Source organism: Arvicola amphibius, chromosome 18, assembly GCF_903992535.2.
Source record: "Arvicola amphibius chromosome 18, mArvAmp1.2, whole genome shotgun sequence".
NCBI lineage: Eukaryota > Metazoa > Chordata > Mammalia > Rodentia > Cricetidae > Arvicola > Arvicola amphibius.
The window spans coordinates 9,863,851-9,883,018 of NC_052064.1; the positions used below are offsets into that span (position 1 = coordinate 9,863,851).

General features: G+C 44.0%; 1 protein-coding gene across 1 annotated transcript in view; it reads right to left on the bottom strand.

Moving 5' to 3' along the window:
• Nucleotides 1-3,792: 3,792 nt before the first annotated feature.
• The window catches only part of Cdk14 (cyclin dependent kinase 14), a 529,530-nt gene continuing 514,154 nt past the window's right edge, over nucleotides 3,793-19,168 (bottom strand). Inside the window, exon 15 of the mRNA XM_038315331.1 lies at nucleotides 3,793-7,093. The gene's annotated coding sequence lies outside the window, so the exon portion shown is untranslated. The remainder of the gene's footprint in view (nucleotides 7,094-19,168) is intronic.

Here is a 19,168-nt window from a genome sequence, read left to right on the forward strand (position 1 = left end):
TGGCAACCCTCTTCTCTCTTCCTGGGACCTGCATACCCATGGGGCAGAGACATAGGCAGCAAAGCAGCCATTTGCATAAAATAAAACTTTAAAAAAGATTTTTAATAATTCCCTGCCATGATTCTTCCACATGGAAATATAAACTGAGTACACTTAAAACACATGATGCTGAGAACATTGAATTTTAACAATTGATGTCCAAGTTGCTAATTTGAGTTTCATGAATAATGACTAATGCTGGTCTTGGGATTATGGCAGACTCTCCTTTACTGAGGTGCCACTGTTCGTAGCCTTGGCAGTAGTCAAATCAAAACACAGAGATCTGGAAATCATTGAAGATGCTCTGTGTCCCGTAATAGCAAATATTCCGCCAAAATGTAATTTTCGCTGTCAACATAACTAACCACATTCACCTCACTAGCACGCTCATTTCCTTTTGCTTTTAATAAAATTTTTTTAATTAAAATGTTTTGTCATTTATTAATTGTGTATGTGTGTGTAATAGTATGCACCATGGGCCACATGTTGAGGTCAGAGGACAACTTCAGGGACTTGAGTCTCTCCTTCCACACTTGAGTCCCCGGGTTGGAAACAGGTTGTTGGGTTTGTCTGAGGGTACTTCTATCAGCTGAGTCACCTCTCGAGCCCCAAATAAACTTATTTATGATGTACTATGAGCAAATGTTTGATTTGTGTATCTATTTTCTGTGCTTACATATCCAGGGAACTGTAAAACTTTCTCACATAAAATAGGTGGCAAAAAAAGGAAGCCTGTATTTAAATGATGTGTTCTCCATGAAGCACAAACAGGGAGACTCACAGGCATTCCCATGAGTGAGAAAATTAGCTCCACCCTAAACCAAGATTTAAAGATTTGCTTCCATTTTATTTGCAATGAGTATTTGCTTGCATGTATATGTGTGCACACTGTGAATACCTGGTACCCACAGAGGCCAGAAGAGAGCCACATCCCCAGGAAGAGGAGTTACTTTCATGTGGGCCTTCATGTGGGTGCTGGGAACCTGTCCTTTGCAGAACAGCAATTGCTCTTTCTACTGGGCTACCTCTCCAGCCCCTGTTTTTATACTTCTAAATGCCTTTCAAAAATCAAGACAGTATTTCTTGCAGGTGAAAATTTCAGGAAACCCAAGTCTGCGTGTGCAAATCATCTCCTCCCAACACTGCCCGTGTGTGTTGAGAACGGCCACTTTTGCACCACAGTGGTAAAGTAGGTAGCTGTGGCGTATTGAACAGACTGGGAAGACAAAAGTTCTTACTCTCTGGCCCATGCAGAGAAAGTGCCACCTGCCTCTCCAGGGGACCACAGACAGGAGGAAAGCCAGCCCGGCAGTTCCCACGCCGGCTGCACAATACAATCACCTGTTGAGTTCCCCACACAAATCAGGGCCAGGTCCCCACCCTCAATAGTTCTGGAATGAATTGGTTTGGGGTGGAGGCACTTTTAAAACTTCCTGGTAATTCCAGCAAGAGCTGGAGCTGAAAGCCACCGGATTAGTGAATGACTGCAGGAGGGTCTGAGCTTCCCAAGTGACTTTTAGGCAAGATAGTCACAGACCCAGGTCGGTTTGGAGCACAGTAAACTGCAGTCTGTCTTTGGAAGGAGCCAGGCAGTTACTGAGGCTGAGGGAGAAAGGGAAAGCATTGTTCCTCTCCATGGCGTTACTTGGAAAGTTCAGTTTTGAGCTTCTCTCTGCCCTTGAGCTCCAGACATCTTGGGATTGTGTACACATGTCAGGCAGGCCCCCTCGGGCTGCAAGGCAGAAATCCCTGTGGGGTCGTGTTCAGGATGCACTCCGACAGACAGGCCACCTCTCCTTTGTCTTTGCAGTACGCCTTCCATAATTATTGGTGATCTCACAGGGAAGGGGGGAAAAAAGACAACTCTATCAGAATCCTATTCTCGGCTAACTCTGTGGGCACCATTGGCACAGGATGGTTCTGGGGCCGCGAGGCTGCTCTGAGCTATTATTGAGCCTGGCTCCTTCTCAGCACGACTCAACGCTGACAATGCAGCACACAGAGAGCATGAGGGATGAACAGTAAATACGAGGCCTCGGATTTTTTTTTTAATCTTGTCAGTTTTCTCCTGATTTGTGTCCTTTATCCTAGCCCCTCTGCTATATAAGCTTCTCAAAGCTAATGCCCATAACGCCACCACCCACTGGTAGCAGCAGGCTGCTGGGCCACTGTGGGGTCCTCATTGCAGGCATTTACAATGCCTGCCATTATTCAGCAACTGTACGTGTTAACCCAGTGGCATAAGGTTGCTCCAACACCTTCCCCTCTGGTTGCTCTACACTCTGGGGGCCAGAAGCAATGGCGAGAGTGCCGTCCTCCAGACTCTACCTGCCCGGCTCAGACGGCACACATCACATCTTCCCAGAGATAGAACAGCCCCTGCTGAAAAAGAAGGAATGCTGGGTAATTATGGAACGCAGAGGGAGCTTGACACCTCTGCCACCACTTTAAGAAAGTTAAAAATATTTCTCAGATGTATTTCTTTGCCTTTGGTAGACTCCAGTGCCGCATTTCTCCTTTGGTTTATGAAGAGCTCCCATGATTACGCCAACGGTGGCATGCAGTTAAGAGCTGCAATGGACGCTAGCTGCCGGGGCTGCTGGGAACGACTCCTGACGGAGGCCACAGAGCTGTTGGGGAGTGAGGAGGGCCCTCTGCTTGGCTCCTTTGAAACACCTCCCTAGGACAGGTTATTCATTTTATACTTATGTAACTTTGGTTGCTCTCCACAGTAACTTATGGATCCCCACATTTGCAAACTATTGCTACTTTAGTTATTATGAAGGCCACCTGTATACAGAACCCTATCTCAACATACAGAGGCGGTGATGTAGCAACTGTCTCAAATCGAATTTTCCCAGGTGCCTCTGTGCCTTAAAGACAGCAGTGGAAGCAGCTGGGGGCCGAGGAGCCATGGCTCACGTGAGCTGGAATACGCATAGGCTAAGAACTGTTTTATTTAACTATGGGAATGTGGCTTTGTGGAGGACTTAAAACAGAAAACCCAGGGGCTACAGAAGAGCAAAGGAAGGGGAATCAGCTGCTCCTGGTCGTCTTAAAAGGAATGCAGCCTTGCAAACACTTTCAAATGAGCAAGGACCTTCTGTACATACAGAAAACTGTATCTGCCATGACCCTCATTAATTACTTGTGAAATCACGTGGGCGTGTTTGGTATTGTGACAGATCCAACAAGGTGACAAAAGGGAAAGGATGCATCTCCCCAGGTGCTGATATCCGAGTATGGGCTCCTGGCACTGTCCTGGTCACGTGGGCCCAGGTGGTGTCACAGATATACACTAGCGTGGCCTAGGAGAACAGTACTACCTCTCCCAGCATGCTGGCAGAGTCTGACTGACTGTTGGGGAGGGCCACCCACTCACCTCACACATGAGGTCCCATGGGGATATGTGGAAGGCCAGACAGATGTGAGTAAGAGACTGAGACGACCACAACCAACAAATAAGAGAGGCTCCAGATCTGTGAGCTAGGGGAACACGTAGGAACACGAGCACAGGGCCAGGGGAAGCCCTGCGGCTCACAGATTTGGTGCACAGGGCCCCTGAGTTTCTACCCCAAATTTGGCACAGCAAAGAAAGAAAGGGGGAAGACCTGCAGGGCTTTCTAGAATCCTCCAGGAACCCACTTGTTCTCCATATACTGCACATCTGATCTCTTACATCACTCTTTCAGAAGAACCGTGTTGAGTCTTCAGCTGCTTTGGACACACGGGGCAATGCACCAAGACGACATCTGCAGATTTGGCTGTACTTTATTCCGTATCATGTTACAGAAAACAACAAGGACAGCGGACAAACCATTACATCCTTCATAGTACAAACAAATTACAATTGGCAACACATATGCAACATGTAGTGTTCCATTCTCCTTGCTATGAGTCATGTTGAAGCATGATGAAGATTATCTGAGCTACTAACCCCATGAGAAAGCACACAACTCAGTGCCTCGTATAAACAAAGGGGGGGAAAAGAAATAAAAGGAAATGAGAAAAAAAACCCGAAAGTCCACTCACAAACCAAGGTGTCGATTTAATATGTGCCTCTAACACACGTTGCTGGGAGAGGGGGCAGTGAGAATAGGAAATTGCCTATTTCGTTGGAGTTTTAAAGTTTTTCCTTTTGGTATATGAGGAAACGGAAGACTAGCATACAGTTTCCCCTGTGTACAAGCCAGGGATGGAGAAGGAAGTTATGCACAATTATGCAGCATGTTTCTATGTATAGGGGTAGGCAACGATCTACCCCAGTATGTACAACCTAAACATCCTCTTATATAACAGAAGATTACAAACCAGTACTATTCACAGATGGGCATCTGCCGTGGACGCATACATAGGGTGCTGATTACAGTGGCTGTCGTATACACACAGGGGATAGGGTACCAAGAGGTCTTGGTTTTCCTGCAACCCCACAGGCTCCCTCGGAAACTTCTAGTAACTTGAGAGCTAGAAACAGATTCTCATCCTTGCACGGTGGGAGATGACTGCCCCTGCTTTCTACCCCTCTACTTTCTGGCCCTAGCACAGCAAACACATTTTTGCAACCTATGTGTCTTGTATGTCTTAATTAAGCTGTTCCCCTTAAGAAGATGGAAACTGAGTCCCATACTTCCTTTCCAAATACTGTGTGCAGTGAGGTTGAGCTGATACAATCGCGTCGAGGCGTTCGTGCTAATATCAGCTGTCCAAACCCAAGCGATTCCTTCATAGAAAAATAATCTCCCCGAGCATTGCAGCGCTTTCTCAACTGTATACTAACATGCTAATGGATGTCGTCTGCACGGATTTTCATGATGCCCCCAGAGAGGGCGGGAGAGAAAAGCAGGGTATGGGGGATAGGACTGTGCCAGCTTGGGTTGGGGGGGCACTTTGGATGTCCCTTCCTCGATGACAACGACGTGAAACTGAAACCCTTCTAACCTGAGAGGTGGGCATGACTTGGGGCAGGCCCCACACTGAGCAGTGCTATGCCTTCCTTCCCAGGAGACACTGTCTAGACAAGGGCACGGATCTCTAGTGGCCTTTACATTGCTCACTCGAAACCCTCCAACATTAGCGTGGAGCGCCCAACTTACGCTTGGTAAAATAGAAACAAGATGCCTCCTCGCCGCCACCCAGATGAATGGAGGATTCTAAGCAAACCACAGGGGAAGCTGCTTTTAATTACATGTAAAGTTTTCTCCTCACTTACAGAACTCCCAATCTAATTATACGTTAAGTCAAAATACCTGCAAAGACTTCCCACGGAAGGAATTATGAAAGAGGTATGAAAATGATTCCCAGGCAGCAAACACTACATGCGGTCACCTTGAGAGACACTCCGCCTTCTTTCAAACCATCCGGGAAGCAATTCCTTGCTTTGTGTTTTCGAGATTGTGAGTACTTCTCCCTCTGAATAGGCTAGACGGCTGGTTATGCCTATCACTCAGAGACAATGCCTTTGAGAGTTTTAAGAACCTGGCTTTACTTCCAGGGACACACTGGGTTTGACTACTGGCTTTGATACTCATTCGAGAATCAGAAAGCCCTTGTCAAACTGGATCATAATTCATCTTGATCCTAAAAATGTGTGACACATCTCAAGAGTGTAGTCCCTTCTCTTTGCTCAGGAGTAGTAGAACACAGAGCAATGTGCACACATGTGTTTCCATAGAGATTTGTGTCCAGAGGTGCAAAGGGCATGCTTTATGTGACATTTCCTAATGCCCCCCCCCAGCCCCTCCTTGCTGGATTATGTAGAGAGGCTGACTGTGGAAGATGCACTGGGTAGCTCCCCCCTGATCAAGGTGCAATGTGTGCTTGAGTCCTCTCTCCCAGTGACACAGACTTGCCTTCATCTTCTAAAGCCCCGGAGTGCCTTAAAACAAGGGAATCCAGGCCTTTCTTTGCCATTTCTATTTTTAAAGCAAAATTCCCGCATTGTTTAAGAACTGAGTTTGAACACTTATTACGGGAGAGTGGCTGAAAGTCTGGTACCCAGCGGTGCCTTCTGAGCGGCTTGGAATGTGTCTGAACAAACCGAATTCAAAGGTGCTTTGTTGTAAGCGAGCAAAATTTTAACTCTAGATAATTTTTAAACTTGCCTTTTAAGCATTAATTGGCAAAGACGGCTCTCAGGACTCACCCTGACAGTTTTTTTTTTTTGCACCCAAGTTTTAAGAAAGATATTCCTCACTATTTTCTCCAGTTAAAAAACACAGAGCATAACAGAGCTGATGGGGAAAAAAAATCAGATGTTGACAAGACCCAGAACACATGTAAAAATTGACTTGCTTTCTACAGGTTAAAAAAAAAAAAGAAGAAGCCTTCATCTTCATCTTTGTTCTTGCTGCTTGTTTCTCTAGCTACGGCCTGCTCAGAAACAGCCATGCCATTGGAAATGCTAATCGGTTCTGGGTGCCTATAAATGTGGGGACAATTCCAATAAAAAAGGAAACCCCACATTTCCAAACGTCCTCGAAGGTAAGCAACAGGTCGTCGGGTCCTGCTGTCTGGGACCGTGGCGTCCAGTCAGTCAGAACATGGGGTTGGTTTTAGCAATAAGAATGTCCTTCCTGGTGGGTGCAGAATGTATTCTGTTCTCAAAGAAAACACACATTGTTCCATGCCACTGTGTGGCTTTCAAGTGCAGACATTACAGAGGAAGTGTGAACACCAAATGTGTTGTCTTAATGTATTTAAGACATGGCTGGTGAGAGCATTAAACCCCTTCACAGAGATACTGTGCAGCAGAGGGAAATCAAACAGAATCAAACACAAAAGACTGAAAAGAATACATGCCATGTATCAGTAAGCAAAGCTTAATCTTCACATAGTTCTTGGAAATCACAAGGTATCCAAATGCGTGCAAGGTTTTAAATAAATTGCAGGGAAAACAGGGTCTTGCCAGTTTCAATTTTCTTGTAAGTGAAATCCACCACAGGGGGCAGAAGGGAACTGGTCCAGGAGCCCAGCACTGTAGGCGACTTCATTAGTGGTCTTTTCTTTTTGTATTTTTTCTTCCTCTTTTTCTTCCCAGAATGATGACAACTTAATCCTGGAAGAAGGAAAAGAGAAAACTGTTGCATTAAGAAAAAACTTACATCAGTCATTTTTACTAGATTGCTTGAGACATTAAAATTGGTCAGGCAAGAGAGAACCACTGCTGGTCTCCGCAGCTCTGCCAAGCACATACACGGGAGGCAGAACAATTTCCTCTGTGAAAACATCTCTTCAATATGATAAACAAATGTCCTGACTGTTTTCTTCCCTTGAAAAAACTGTACATCTATGAATTTAAATGGGCTAAATTCCTCTCGGACTACTTAGAGATAAATACACCCAACTAAATTCCTTCCCTAACCTATTAGAGGCAATGCTGGTCTGAATTAAGTGCCCGGAACAGCAGATCATTAAAGGACAGACCCTCATGTTTGTTTGTATGAATGTGAAAGAGAAAAGTGGATCACACACATGCCTTTAAAACCCAAACATGTAATTCCTTGGTTGCATGTTATCAGTTATATTAGATTCACCAGAATGGAAGCTGGCCAGTGTGGCGCCTCTTCCCAACTTTCTGCGCAAGCCTTAAAGCTTCCAAAGACATTGGCTTGAGACTGGGAACCCATTGTAGGCAAGATTGTCACTGCACATGAAGGAATCTTCCTTGAACATCTTTCCATACTTCTTAAAAAAGCTCTTATTCATCTTTGTTGAACTCTGGGTAGGAAAGAGGACATCTGGGGGGTGGTCTCATTTCAAGGTTAAGTCCCCCAGTTGAAGGAGTTAATGCTTCAGTTCTCCTTCACCCCAGAACAACCAGGCTTGGAAGCTTGTTCGTGATCCCTGCCTACCCAGGGCTGCCCCCATAGATCTGACTATTTCAGAGACCCTGGTCCTGATGCTCTTCCCATGGGCTGCAGCATCGAGGACATTCCATGCCCTGTAGGAACTAGCAGTATATGAACCAAGAGAGCAAGAAGTTCCATTCTTATACTTAAGATACATGAGAACAACATCACCCCTACCCTCTACTGATCTTCACTAACCTTGAGGAAGTTTTAGAGTTTTACCCTCACCTTCAGTTTTATTCTTAATGGAGATGAAATTCATATCACACAAAACCAACCATCTGAAGGTGTATAACTGGGTGGTACTTGGCCCAACCACAATCCTGTACAACCGTTTGCTCTCAGCACTTTCAAAGGAGGCGATGCCATTCCCAGCAGCCATCCGCATGGTCCTCTGCCACACCCACTGACCAGCACCAACTGTCTGACTGTCTATGGAGCTACCTATTCTGAGAGGAGTAGGGCAATGTGAGATCTGTTGCATTTGGCGGCTCTCAACTAGCATTATGTTGTTAAGGTTCACCATGTTGTAGTATGGACCGGTACTTCATGATCTTATAAAATGTTTAGGTAATGTCTCATTATATGGCTATATCACATGGTCCTTAACCCATCGGTTAACACATACTCGAACTGTATTACCCTGTGGCTGCTGTAAAGCTGATATGGTGAGTGTTTGTTCTAATACCAGATCTGAATCTTTTGATTATACACCTGCGGGTGTAATTCCCGATCAAACAGAAATTCAACTTTTAAAGTTTTGGGAAACGACAAAACTTTCCATAGTGAGGGCACTGTTTAGCTCTCCACCCACAGTAAAGACATGCTTGGATTTCACCAGACCCTTGCCCACACTTGTTATTTATGTTTAAACTATAATTATTTTGTGATGGCTGACTTACTTCTATTGATTAGCCTTTCCTAATAGTTAGTGGTGCTGAGCATAGCTTTAATGAGCTTATCTGCCATATGGGAATGTTTCTTCAAGTCCTTTCCTCGCTTTATAATTCATTTTGTTTTGCTGCCGAGCTGCAGGTCTTTGTACACTTGGGACATTAATGTCTCATCAAATATACAATTTGAAATTAACTTTCTGGTATGGATTGCCAGTGACACCATACTTTGGATTTTGAACGAGTTCAACTTACATATTTTTATTGCGTCGCTTATATTTTTGGTGTCGCATTAAAAAAACGCAAAGCAAAACCGAAAGATTAGATCCATAGATTAGATCTATGATCTCCTGCAGTTTCAGTTCTTTCATATATTTTGGGTACGGCATGAAGTCGGGATCACCTATTCTTGAGCGTTCTCTGCCACCTGAGTGGAGGGGATGTAAATGATGTTTCTGGAGAGGCCTTGGCTGGACAGACACTGCACAGAAGCCCTTTCCCACCTCCGTATCCCAACTCATCCAATGTTATTTCAAATGTTTGCTGCTCTGGCTAGCATTCTCTATCCATAGCAATTCACCCTTCATTTCCACTCAGAGATACGTTTCTTAAGTCTCTTCTAGAAGAAGTCACAACCAGAGCGCAGCAATGACACGGAAACACCCCTAGAGCCCCAGCCCACCCCTTCCTCCCAGAGAAATAGAGAAAATGCACTTGGCTCCTTTGCATTGTTATGTCAGCACACATTCTGAGCTCTGCATGAAAATTCTTCCTGAAGTCCTGATCAAGGAGAGAGAGAGCACGTGACCCTACGGTATTCCCACAACACTTCCTATGCCAAGCACCCTGTCCAGTCCCTATCTTGCTACCAATTCTGACCTACTTATTAAGCAGATGACAGAGATGCCCTTTCTATTCTATGCATGAGAATAATTATATTGCCGACTAAACCGAGTGTACCCAGAGCAGGACACAGGCATAACCCAGGCACATGGTAAGTGGTTGACGAAGAACTGTAAATGAGAAGGAAGGATCTGAAAGCATAGGGATGGGTGTGAATGGCGCACTCCCTGATGCTCAACAGTTCTTTCCTGTGGCTGCGACAGTCGATACTAGGCAGCTACTTCAGCCACAGTGCCCAATTGGCTCGGTATAGAGAAGAAAGCTATTGGCAGACACACCACCAGTCAGTCAGGAATAGAGGGAAGGATTTATTCTTTGGAATAGGAAAAACATACTTTTAAACTCTATTATATTCAAAAGCAATGTTTTGATTTCAAGTATATGTTACTTCACATAACAATAAGTTATGTTAACACCATACATTTTACTATCCTCTTGAGTTCATTAAAGATGTTTTCTACACTGATACTATTTATTTGGTCTTGCATTGACCTGACTCTGACTGAAATCTAGGAGAATCATAAATGCCTAACCTAAGGTATAGCAGAATTAGATAGCAAGGGCCACATGCTAGCAATAATTGGCTGTTAAGTGATAAATGCAGGGGTTAGTTTTGAGTTCTGACATTTAGTGGAAGAATCTAAGAACAAGAAAACAGAGGAGGAGCCCATGACAGCACACCTCCCATCTCTGTGATGACTCTGAACAGCTCGTATCGTACCATCTTCCTGCCTAATGCTTCTACAGAGAACGGGATGCTCATCCTCTTGCCTTGGGCATCGTTAGGTTCAAGCTTTACTGAAAGCACATAAAACATGTTTTAGGAATCTAAGTGCAATCAGGTATTTCACGGGTGGGGATTTAGGCTGAAGGAGTGAAGATTTGCTTTGACAGGCAAGTAACGATGGGACTGTAAATCTCTCTTACATTTGGTTGTTAATAAAGCACATCGGACGCACGATGCAAATGAACAGTGAATATGAAGGATAAGCTGGATGGATGGCCAGCGTGCACAGCCAATCCTAGTACGTAACTCACAAGGCAGGTGGGCGCCATTTTTTATCTAGTTTCCACAATGAGCTTTCTCTAAAATGAGTGTTTTAAAGACGATTTGATTGATTCGACTGACAGAATCCTTACTCAGAAGTATCTACATAGAGCTTCTCAGCTATAAATATTAATTAATTGAATCATTGGTACCCATAATGCAACTTTGTTCTGACCCACGCGCCCTATGAACTAGATATTTTTTGGATTCAATTTTCTTAAAACCAACTGTCAGCATCATGTGATAGAGGAGACGAGAAATGAAAATGAGGAGCCGTGCTGTGCAGGTGGGTGACCTGTGGGAGAGAGTCTGCCTGGTAGGATTTTTACACCGACCATCAGACCCAGACCAATTGATTAGATCATCTCATACCCGCCACCAACTAGGCTCAAGAGACTAATTAGAGAGAGTACTGCCTGCGCGGGCACCCCATTGACACCTAATTTGCTCAGCCAAAGCCTTTGGGGAAAATGTATTATCTCTGCTGCTGCACTTCATGCATTTCTGATTTGAGGCACAAGCAAGGAGTGCGCCGTCACTCTTTTGAGCAAGCTGAATGCAGAAGCCCTTAAGTGCTAAACGCAAGCAAACAGACTCAAATTAAAGCCAGGCCAGGCGCTTTCTAATTCCCCCTTGTGCTCTCTGATAAATCTTTGTGTGTACAGACACACACCACTCAGTACACACGTGCACACCGTTTCCGTGCCGGAGGGCGAGCAGAAGCAGCCGAGGCCCCAGACCAGGGTGTTCGGAATGATCAGTTGGCCTGTGGTTCACACTGGCCTGTTGACCTTCTCCATGGCTTTGTGTTTATTTTTACTGCTGGCTCTCCTGCTCCCACTCCCCGCACCCCTGGTCAGGTCACCGTCCCTCCTTAAAGCAGTCTTTTCTTTACAGGGAGACTTTTTAAAATCATTTCCCTCTAAGCTTCGTCATTTTGATTCAAAATTAAAACAACTATATGTTTTCCTTTAATCACCCAAGTTACAGACAGGATGCTATCAGGTTGTAGGTATGGCTGAGGGGTGACTGATCATTTCCTCTATTGCTAAGACTCCTGAAGAAGTCTCTACTTAACTGAGAAGAAACACCAACTTTTGACAGAAAGGAAGCTCTCTCATGCAGAATTTATCAGACAACTAAGTTCTCTTTTAACAAAGGAATATCATTTACCTGAGTTTACTTTTATCTGCTTCCAAGGTAAAGTGTCACTAATGGTTACCCCCTCTCTGATGGAGAGAACCACGCAGAGGCACAGGGGCATTTAAAGGTAAGTATCTAACTACACGCTTGGAAAAAGAAGGTAAAACAATTCAGCTAATATGGAAAAATTGGGGTGACTTGGTACCAAATCTGGAGGATTCAGGCAATGAACTTCCATGATAGACAAAGAAGAAAGAACAAAGCCAAAGGGGCCATTTTGTAGTGTGGTTTCCTTGGTGGACTCAGCGGACCCATGCCTCGCTGCTCAGGGCTACATGGATTAATCTTCCTATATGCTCGGAGAAATTCCAATAATTGCAAAGTTCTTTATGTTCATTTAATTCCTAACTACTCAATAACTAATTTCTAAGAAACTGCTTTACCTGCATGGCTTTTAAACATGTATTTAAAATTGGACTTAACAGGGTTCCCGTCAGTGGAGTCTTGTGGCCACCAGACTCTTTTTCTAAGGGTATTGAGGGAGGGGTTTAAAAATATTTTAAAACTGGAGCCTTTACAATAGCACAAAACTGTCTGTAGAACTTATTCTGGTTTTCTAGAGAAGAAAGTTCAGAATCTTTCTTGTCTACAAGATTTCACATGGCAAATGTCTAGGAAGGGCCACCAACTGGTCTCTAAGGCTCTGTTTGTTTAAAGCACTAAGAAAACCAAAGTAAATCTTTGTAGCTATTCATCTTCAAACATAATGTGCTGTTGCACAGAACTAAATGTAAATGACAATAACTGCTAAGTACTGGGGGTAAGGCCAGATAATCACACACACACACACACACACACACACACACACACACACACACACACGCACACCATCTCATTTGTGTGCACATACACACCACATGGACAGCTTTTATTCTGAACGTTTTTTTTTAAAATCAGTGTTGGAATCAATTCAGAAAAATCTGCTGACGGTTTAAATAACTATCTTTTTGAGTGAGTTCATGTTATGATTTAGCTAGAAATACAGGTTTTCTTTCAGAACATCTGAAAGATGTTTTCCAGTTTCTCTTGCCCTGTGCTGACTCTCCAGGGGTGGGAGAGAGTGTAAAACAGACAGAAGTGGGAACTTAGCAAGCCTACTTCAGAAACTTATTTCTGGTTTGTGAGAACCATGCTTCCTTCCTACAGAAGAGAACCTATCTTTGAGACCAGCAAGATACTATTAATTAAAACGAATACAGAGAAAGACAGGCTTTGTTTTCAGCTCACCAGAAGGTCCATCATCCGAAATAGCCCAAATCCTTTAAGTTGAAAGCTGTTTGGTAACATCCATATGGACGCACAATTCACTAATTGCAGCAACTTTGCACATTTTAAGCTTTTGTGCCAAAGTGGTAATTTTAATTAGAAAACCTTCAGGCAAAGCTGTAAGTCTGACATCGCAAAACAAAGCATTTCTCAAATGAGGAGATGGGTTTAACATATCATTTTAATAATCATCATTATCAACAAACATTTACTGAAGTCCTCATTAAAGGCCAGGCATTATATGACGTATAATTAGTATTGATCGAAAGGATTGTGCTATTTTAATGGTGTGACTGTTTATTAAATCGAGTTTATGTAAACGTCAAACACTGGTCATATTTTTGACACATAGACAAAAGATTGACAGTTTTGGGATGGCTGCCCACCTTAATGAGTGCCAGGAGGGCACAGAGAAACTCTTGATGAGATCTCCTTAGAACCAAGTCATTATTCATGTCTTAAACACACATATATATTACAAATACATTAAATTATAACTGGATGTATATAAAATGCAAAATATAAAAAAAAACCTGTGTGGCCTAAAATAGCCCACTGGAACCATTTTAATGACAAAGCTGACAGAGAGGTCGTCACCAAAGTCGGCTGATTCTTCACAAGGATTTCTTGTTATCTGAAGCTTTCTATTTGCTCAGCAGACCTTTACAAGTTGACTGGGTCCCAAGTGAGTGTAAGTTAATGAAACAGGATTCTAATGCTTTAACCTTCCTCATACATTACAGCCCTATTAAGATTATATTTAAACAAATCCAATGCAGCATCATGGAACTGAGCAAGGTGAGCATTTTTACAACCTACACTGGGCACATATACAATAAGACTGCTTTTTGTATTTAGTGGTCTGACAAGCACAAAGGTTCACATTGCATCTTAATTAAAATATCTGAGAGGAGGTTTGGCTCCATTTTGGGTAAACCCATTATTTTTTTTAGAGTACTCATGCAGCATTATTGTCAAAAAATGTTTTCATGCTTAGGGTTCTGAATTTAATATGTATGATCATCTGTAATTCTGAACCCATTTGGTGAACTATTATATTTAGCAAAAACTTACAAAGATAAAAATTAACTTCTATAGCATACACAGATAGCATATAATTGGTCAGCAGAGAACGATGCCAGTATACCAGGATAATGGGGGATTTCTTTCTAATTCTATACTTGTCAAGTATGAACTAACAACAGCCATGTGCAGGATACATAAATACAGTGCAAGCCAGCCAACGAGGCACATGGCACTGTTCACTCCACCCTCCTATCCCGCGTGCCTCCTTTCTGTTTGCTTTGGCTAGAGGCTCTGTCTTGGGATGAGCTGTTAATTGTCTCATTTGTCCGAGTCCTCTGGCCTTTCCCCCTCTCTACCAGTTTTGGTAGCTCAACCTCTTCTTCAAGCCCCTCTCACTTGTAAACTGTGGTACTCTTTAGTCCCTGTCATGAGGGAGCATGACGCTGTCAAGTCGTATAAAGTAATTATGGTCTGCCTCCTACTCTCCCCCCATAGGCCCTACAACTTTTACTGTAGGATTTTCCTCAACAGTTAGGAACATGAATGTCACATTGTCCTAGACATGTCTATTCTTATGGGAACACACTCTGACACTGTCACAAAATGCTTCATAGCATTTTTTCCCACCAGGAAATGTTTGCAGAGATGTTTGATGCTCATCTGCTCAGCGCTATGGACGGTGAACAGGTTGCTAAGCTCCCCAGTGTTGCACCATGAAACTTCCTCCATCAAAGACAGATCACTGAATGTTGACTCGTGGACGTTTCAGCCGAGAACCAGAGAACTACAAAATCCTCCCCACCAAGTCATGAGCTGTTAGGTTTAATTGTTCAAGTAGTTTCATATTTTGCACCAATAGTTGCTACAGTTTTATGATATTCAAGATAAACTATAAAATATGTCATCTCAGAACATACATATTAGTGTGAGATATAAACACAAGTATTTTGTGCTCATGGACATTTTCTACTATTTTTATTCTAGTGAAGGAATCCAGAACGAAGACCATGACCCATGGAAGAGAAAGCTTCCATAAACGTGACTTAAAAAAAAAAAAAACAAAGTTCTGATCCCTTTCATCATCAGCTGAATGCCCTCTAGACCACTGTCTGCAGGAAGCCTGTCACAGGGCTCAATGCTCAGAGCTGATGACAGGACTCACACCTGTACAGAACAGGAGACACAGAGCCCAGTTTGCCCGGATGGAGGGGACGCCTATGAAGAGACGTTTGTTTTTAAAACTGAGGCAAGCTAGAAGGAGTTGGGGACCCTTGTAAGAGCACAGAAGGTGGCCTCCAAGTGTACTAGGAAAAGAGAGATGGCAAGATTGGTTGGTACTTTATTATGCTGAAATGAGAAACATGCTCATTCTCCACCCAGAAACACGAGCCATAAGTGTGAAAGGACAAGAAGAGTGGAAGCTCAGTGACAAGAAGACAGGAGCTCGCCCCGCAGCCTCTCTCCTTCTTCTCACTCACCCCCTTAGAGGAGATCTATCGTTGACTCTGTGGTTTTGGAGTCATCTCTTTTCACCAGGGTTATAATGAGACCCGTTCTGTTCCAGGTTCCTAAGGTATGCCCGCTAACATATGCCTCACCGCCATTCCACAGATGCACCTTCCATAGACCCATCTACTGGAGGGCATGCATATCTATGCAGTGTGCTACACGGACAGCAGGGACACCATGCTTAACGGGAGAGAAATCCAAACGATCGCAGATCACTATGCTATGGAAAGGAGTCTGCTGAGGGCAGTGTCGAGTACTGCCGCCATCTGACTCCCACCCAAACTCCCAGGAAATACTTACGAAGCATCTGCCTTAGTTAGGGTTTCTATTGCTGTAAAGAGACATCATGACCACAGCAGCTCTTACAGAGGAAACCACTTCATTGGGGCTGGCTTCTAATACAGAGGTTTGGCCCACTATTGTCATGGCAGAAAGCAAGGCAGCATGCAGGCAGACATGGTGCTAGAGAAGGAGCTGAAAGTTCTGTATCTTGACTCACAGTCAATAGGAAGTGGTCTGCCTCACTGGGTGTAGCTTGAGCGTATATGAGACCTCAAGGCCCGCCTCTACAGTTACACACTTCCTCTAACAAGGCCACACACACACACTAATAGTACCACTCCTTTTGTGGGTCATTTTCTTCCAAACCACCAAAGTGTCTACTTTTCATGACCCCCCCCAAAAAAATAATTGTCCTATCATTTTGTATCCCTCCTCACCATTCAAAATGTTGGGACTACAGATAGGAACCATTATGCCCTGCTCTGGGTACCTATTTTTACCTTCAGTAGAGTTTTAAAGGGAAAAGGGGCAGAACAATGCCAGGGCTTGCTATTAAAGCAAAGTCCTAATGGTGATCTGAAACACACATACACTTGCACTGCTGTGGGAGAGCTGAAGCCCACATTTCCAGATGTTGCAAGCTGGGTAGGTACGCTCCTTTCACATCATGCTAGAGGACAGCCAAGCATGGCTGACAAGCCTCCTTTGTCTCTCAAGACTGCCGAGCATGTAGCCGAGCTGTACAGTACTTAGGGAACCTTAGAGTTTGGCCAGGACAAGGGCTGTCCCCGTGTCAAAGTAGGATGTGTAATTGTTATTCCAGAACTTGTCCACACAATGAAGAAGAACTGTGCATGAGAAGATGGTGTACCACAGGGTGACCATTGCCGATTACCAAAGTTCCAGCATTTTGATTTTGTGATCACAATTTTCTGGCACCTTTCTACTTTCATTTGTAATGATTCTCACTATGTGCCTTTCCCTTTGGGGAATTTTGTGGGGATTTTTTAAGGGTGAAAATGTGTACAATGGCAGCCTCTGCAAACAAAATAAATATTTAGAAAAAAAAATCCCTGCCACTGTGTAACCAACCACATAGCTCGATAATTCTGCCTGCTCCCATACAAGTTAACAACAGGCCTCTAGAAAATTTAGATACGTAACATGTGATTGATAACTAAAGTATCTTTGATAATCAAAATTATAAATTCCTAAAAGTCTACTCAGGTTCACAGTAGTATTGTCTAGAGCTTTAGCTATTTTGGAATAAACCAAGCCATTTAAAAAAAAACTACAATATTCCACAACGGAGTGTCAGATCCTCCAAGACCTTAGCATTTAGAACAAAGTCTCCATTCCCTGGGGGCTTGAAGAAAGTTCTGCTTGAGAAAAAGGGACATTCTTGTCTCTGGCAAGAGGAACCCATAGCCCTCCATTAGTATGTGACTGGTACCTATTAATTTGTCAAGGTCAATGCTAATTTCCTCAACCACTGATTTCAAGCCACACACCAGTTCACATACTCCTTTCTGTCCTATGTACAGCTACAGAGTACAAAAGGCGTATTCTTTTTCAATAAACGGGCAGCCGTCCTGATCCACTCTCCAGTCCTGTTAGCCTCCTCCTTTCCCCTGCTGACTCGACACCTCCTGGTTGGAATTTGAACCCCACCAGAGTGGGTCTCCAGCAAAAAGACTGGGGATGACAAGATGCCACAGCAGATAAAGTGCTGGCCATATAAGGACAAGGACCGGACTTGAGTCCCCTAACACTCATGGAAAAGTTGTGTAGACACCGAGGCTGCTTGTAGTCCCAGTGCTTGGGGGGGGGGGGGGGGGGAGGTGGAACAGAGACGACGAGGAATCACTGGATCAAGCCAGCTCATTAGAGTAGCTGAAATCGGGGAGCTCCGGGTTCAGTGTGACCCGGCCTCAGCAAGAAATAAAAATAAAAAAGGAGGAGAGAGCAATCAATGAAAACATCTCTCTGTGTGTGTGTGTGTACATCTGTGAACCCACACATGTGGACATGTCTACACGCACAGGCACACGACCATACACATACACATAAAAAAAAACAAGAAAGAAAGGTAAGTCCAAACGGTGTCTAGAGAAAGAGGAAGGTGTTAATCCTGCCAGTCAAGGACTCGGAGGCAGCAAGTGGCCACTGCAGCGGGCAGGTATCTGCCGCATGCCAGTCTGCGGACGCAGACGGAGGCAGGGGAGCTGAGAGGCTGACCAGAGTGGCAAAGCAGAAGTCTGTAAAGGCCTGCTTAGGAGTTGAGACTTAATGCTATGTGTAGTGAAGTGGTACAGGGGACTCTCAGGTCCCAACCCGGGGAAAGACACATGCTCCTCACACTTCTGAAGTCTTGAGGGGCTGTTTTAAGGGCTGTAGGCAACTGACATCCTCTTTAAGATGTCACCAAATAGGAGGGTTCGTCTTCCAATGACTACTGCAATTGCTAAGTACCAGGCTTTGTAACATTAAATGCTGGAATGTTTTATTTTACCCGAGGGAAATATTCAGTGTTAGGGATGAATGAGGACACAGAAATTAAGTTTCCTCCCAAGGACCATAATTTGCAAAACATAGCCCTTGGGGACAATTTGGAGATTTTCATGCCCTGGGAAGATGTATTAGGTGCTTGGTAAATAGCGTGTTCATTCATGTCTTTACATTTGTCTGTGTAGTTAGGCAGAAACTACAAGAATAACTCCAGTCTGTATTGCTGTGCCGTCCTTCATAATTCAGACACGATCGCCTGTTTTTGATTAACGCACAACCTCAGACAGACTTTCAAATTGCAGCATTTGGAGTTCTGAAATGCCATTGCATCCTGGAAAGAGCAACTGCACCGAATGAGAAAACATCGTCCCTTGTCTTGATTCATTGTGGTTGTACATGGTGCACGAGGAGGTGCAGCCCATTAGAAACGTGTGAAGCCTGTAATGTCCGGTGAGTCAGACGTTCACATTAGCACAACTGCTTTCCTCCCGGCATAAAGCAGTTGACATGCTAACAACTCAGCGGTTGAGTGCCAGAGCAAAGAACAGCAGTTGCAGACCTGGGGTCAATTTCCCACTTGCATTAGCAACAGGGCAGGAGAATGCAGTGTGCGGAGCCGGTGTGCTGCAGGCTCCTGGGATTAG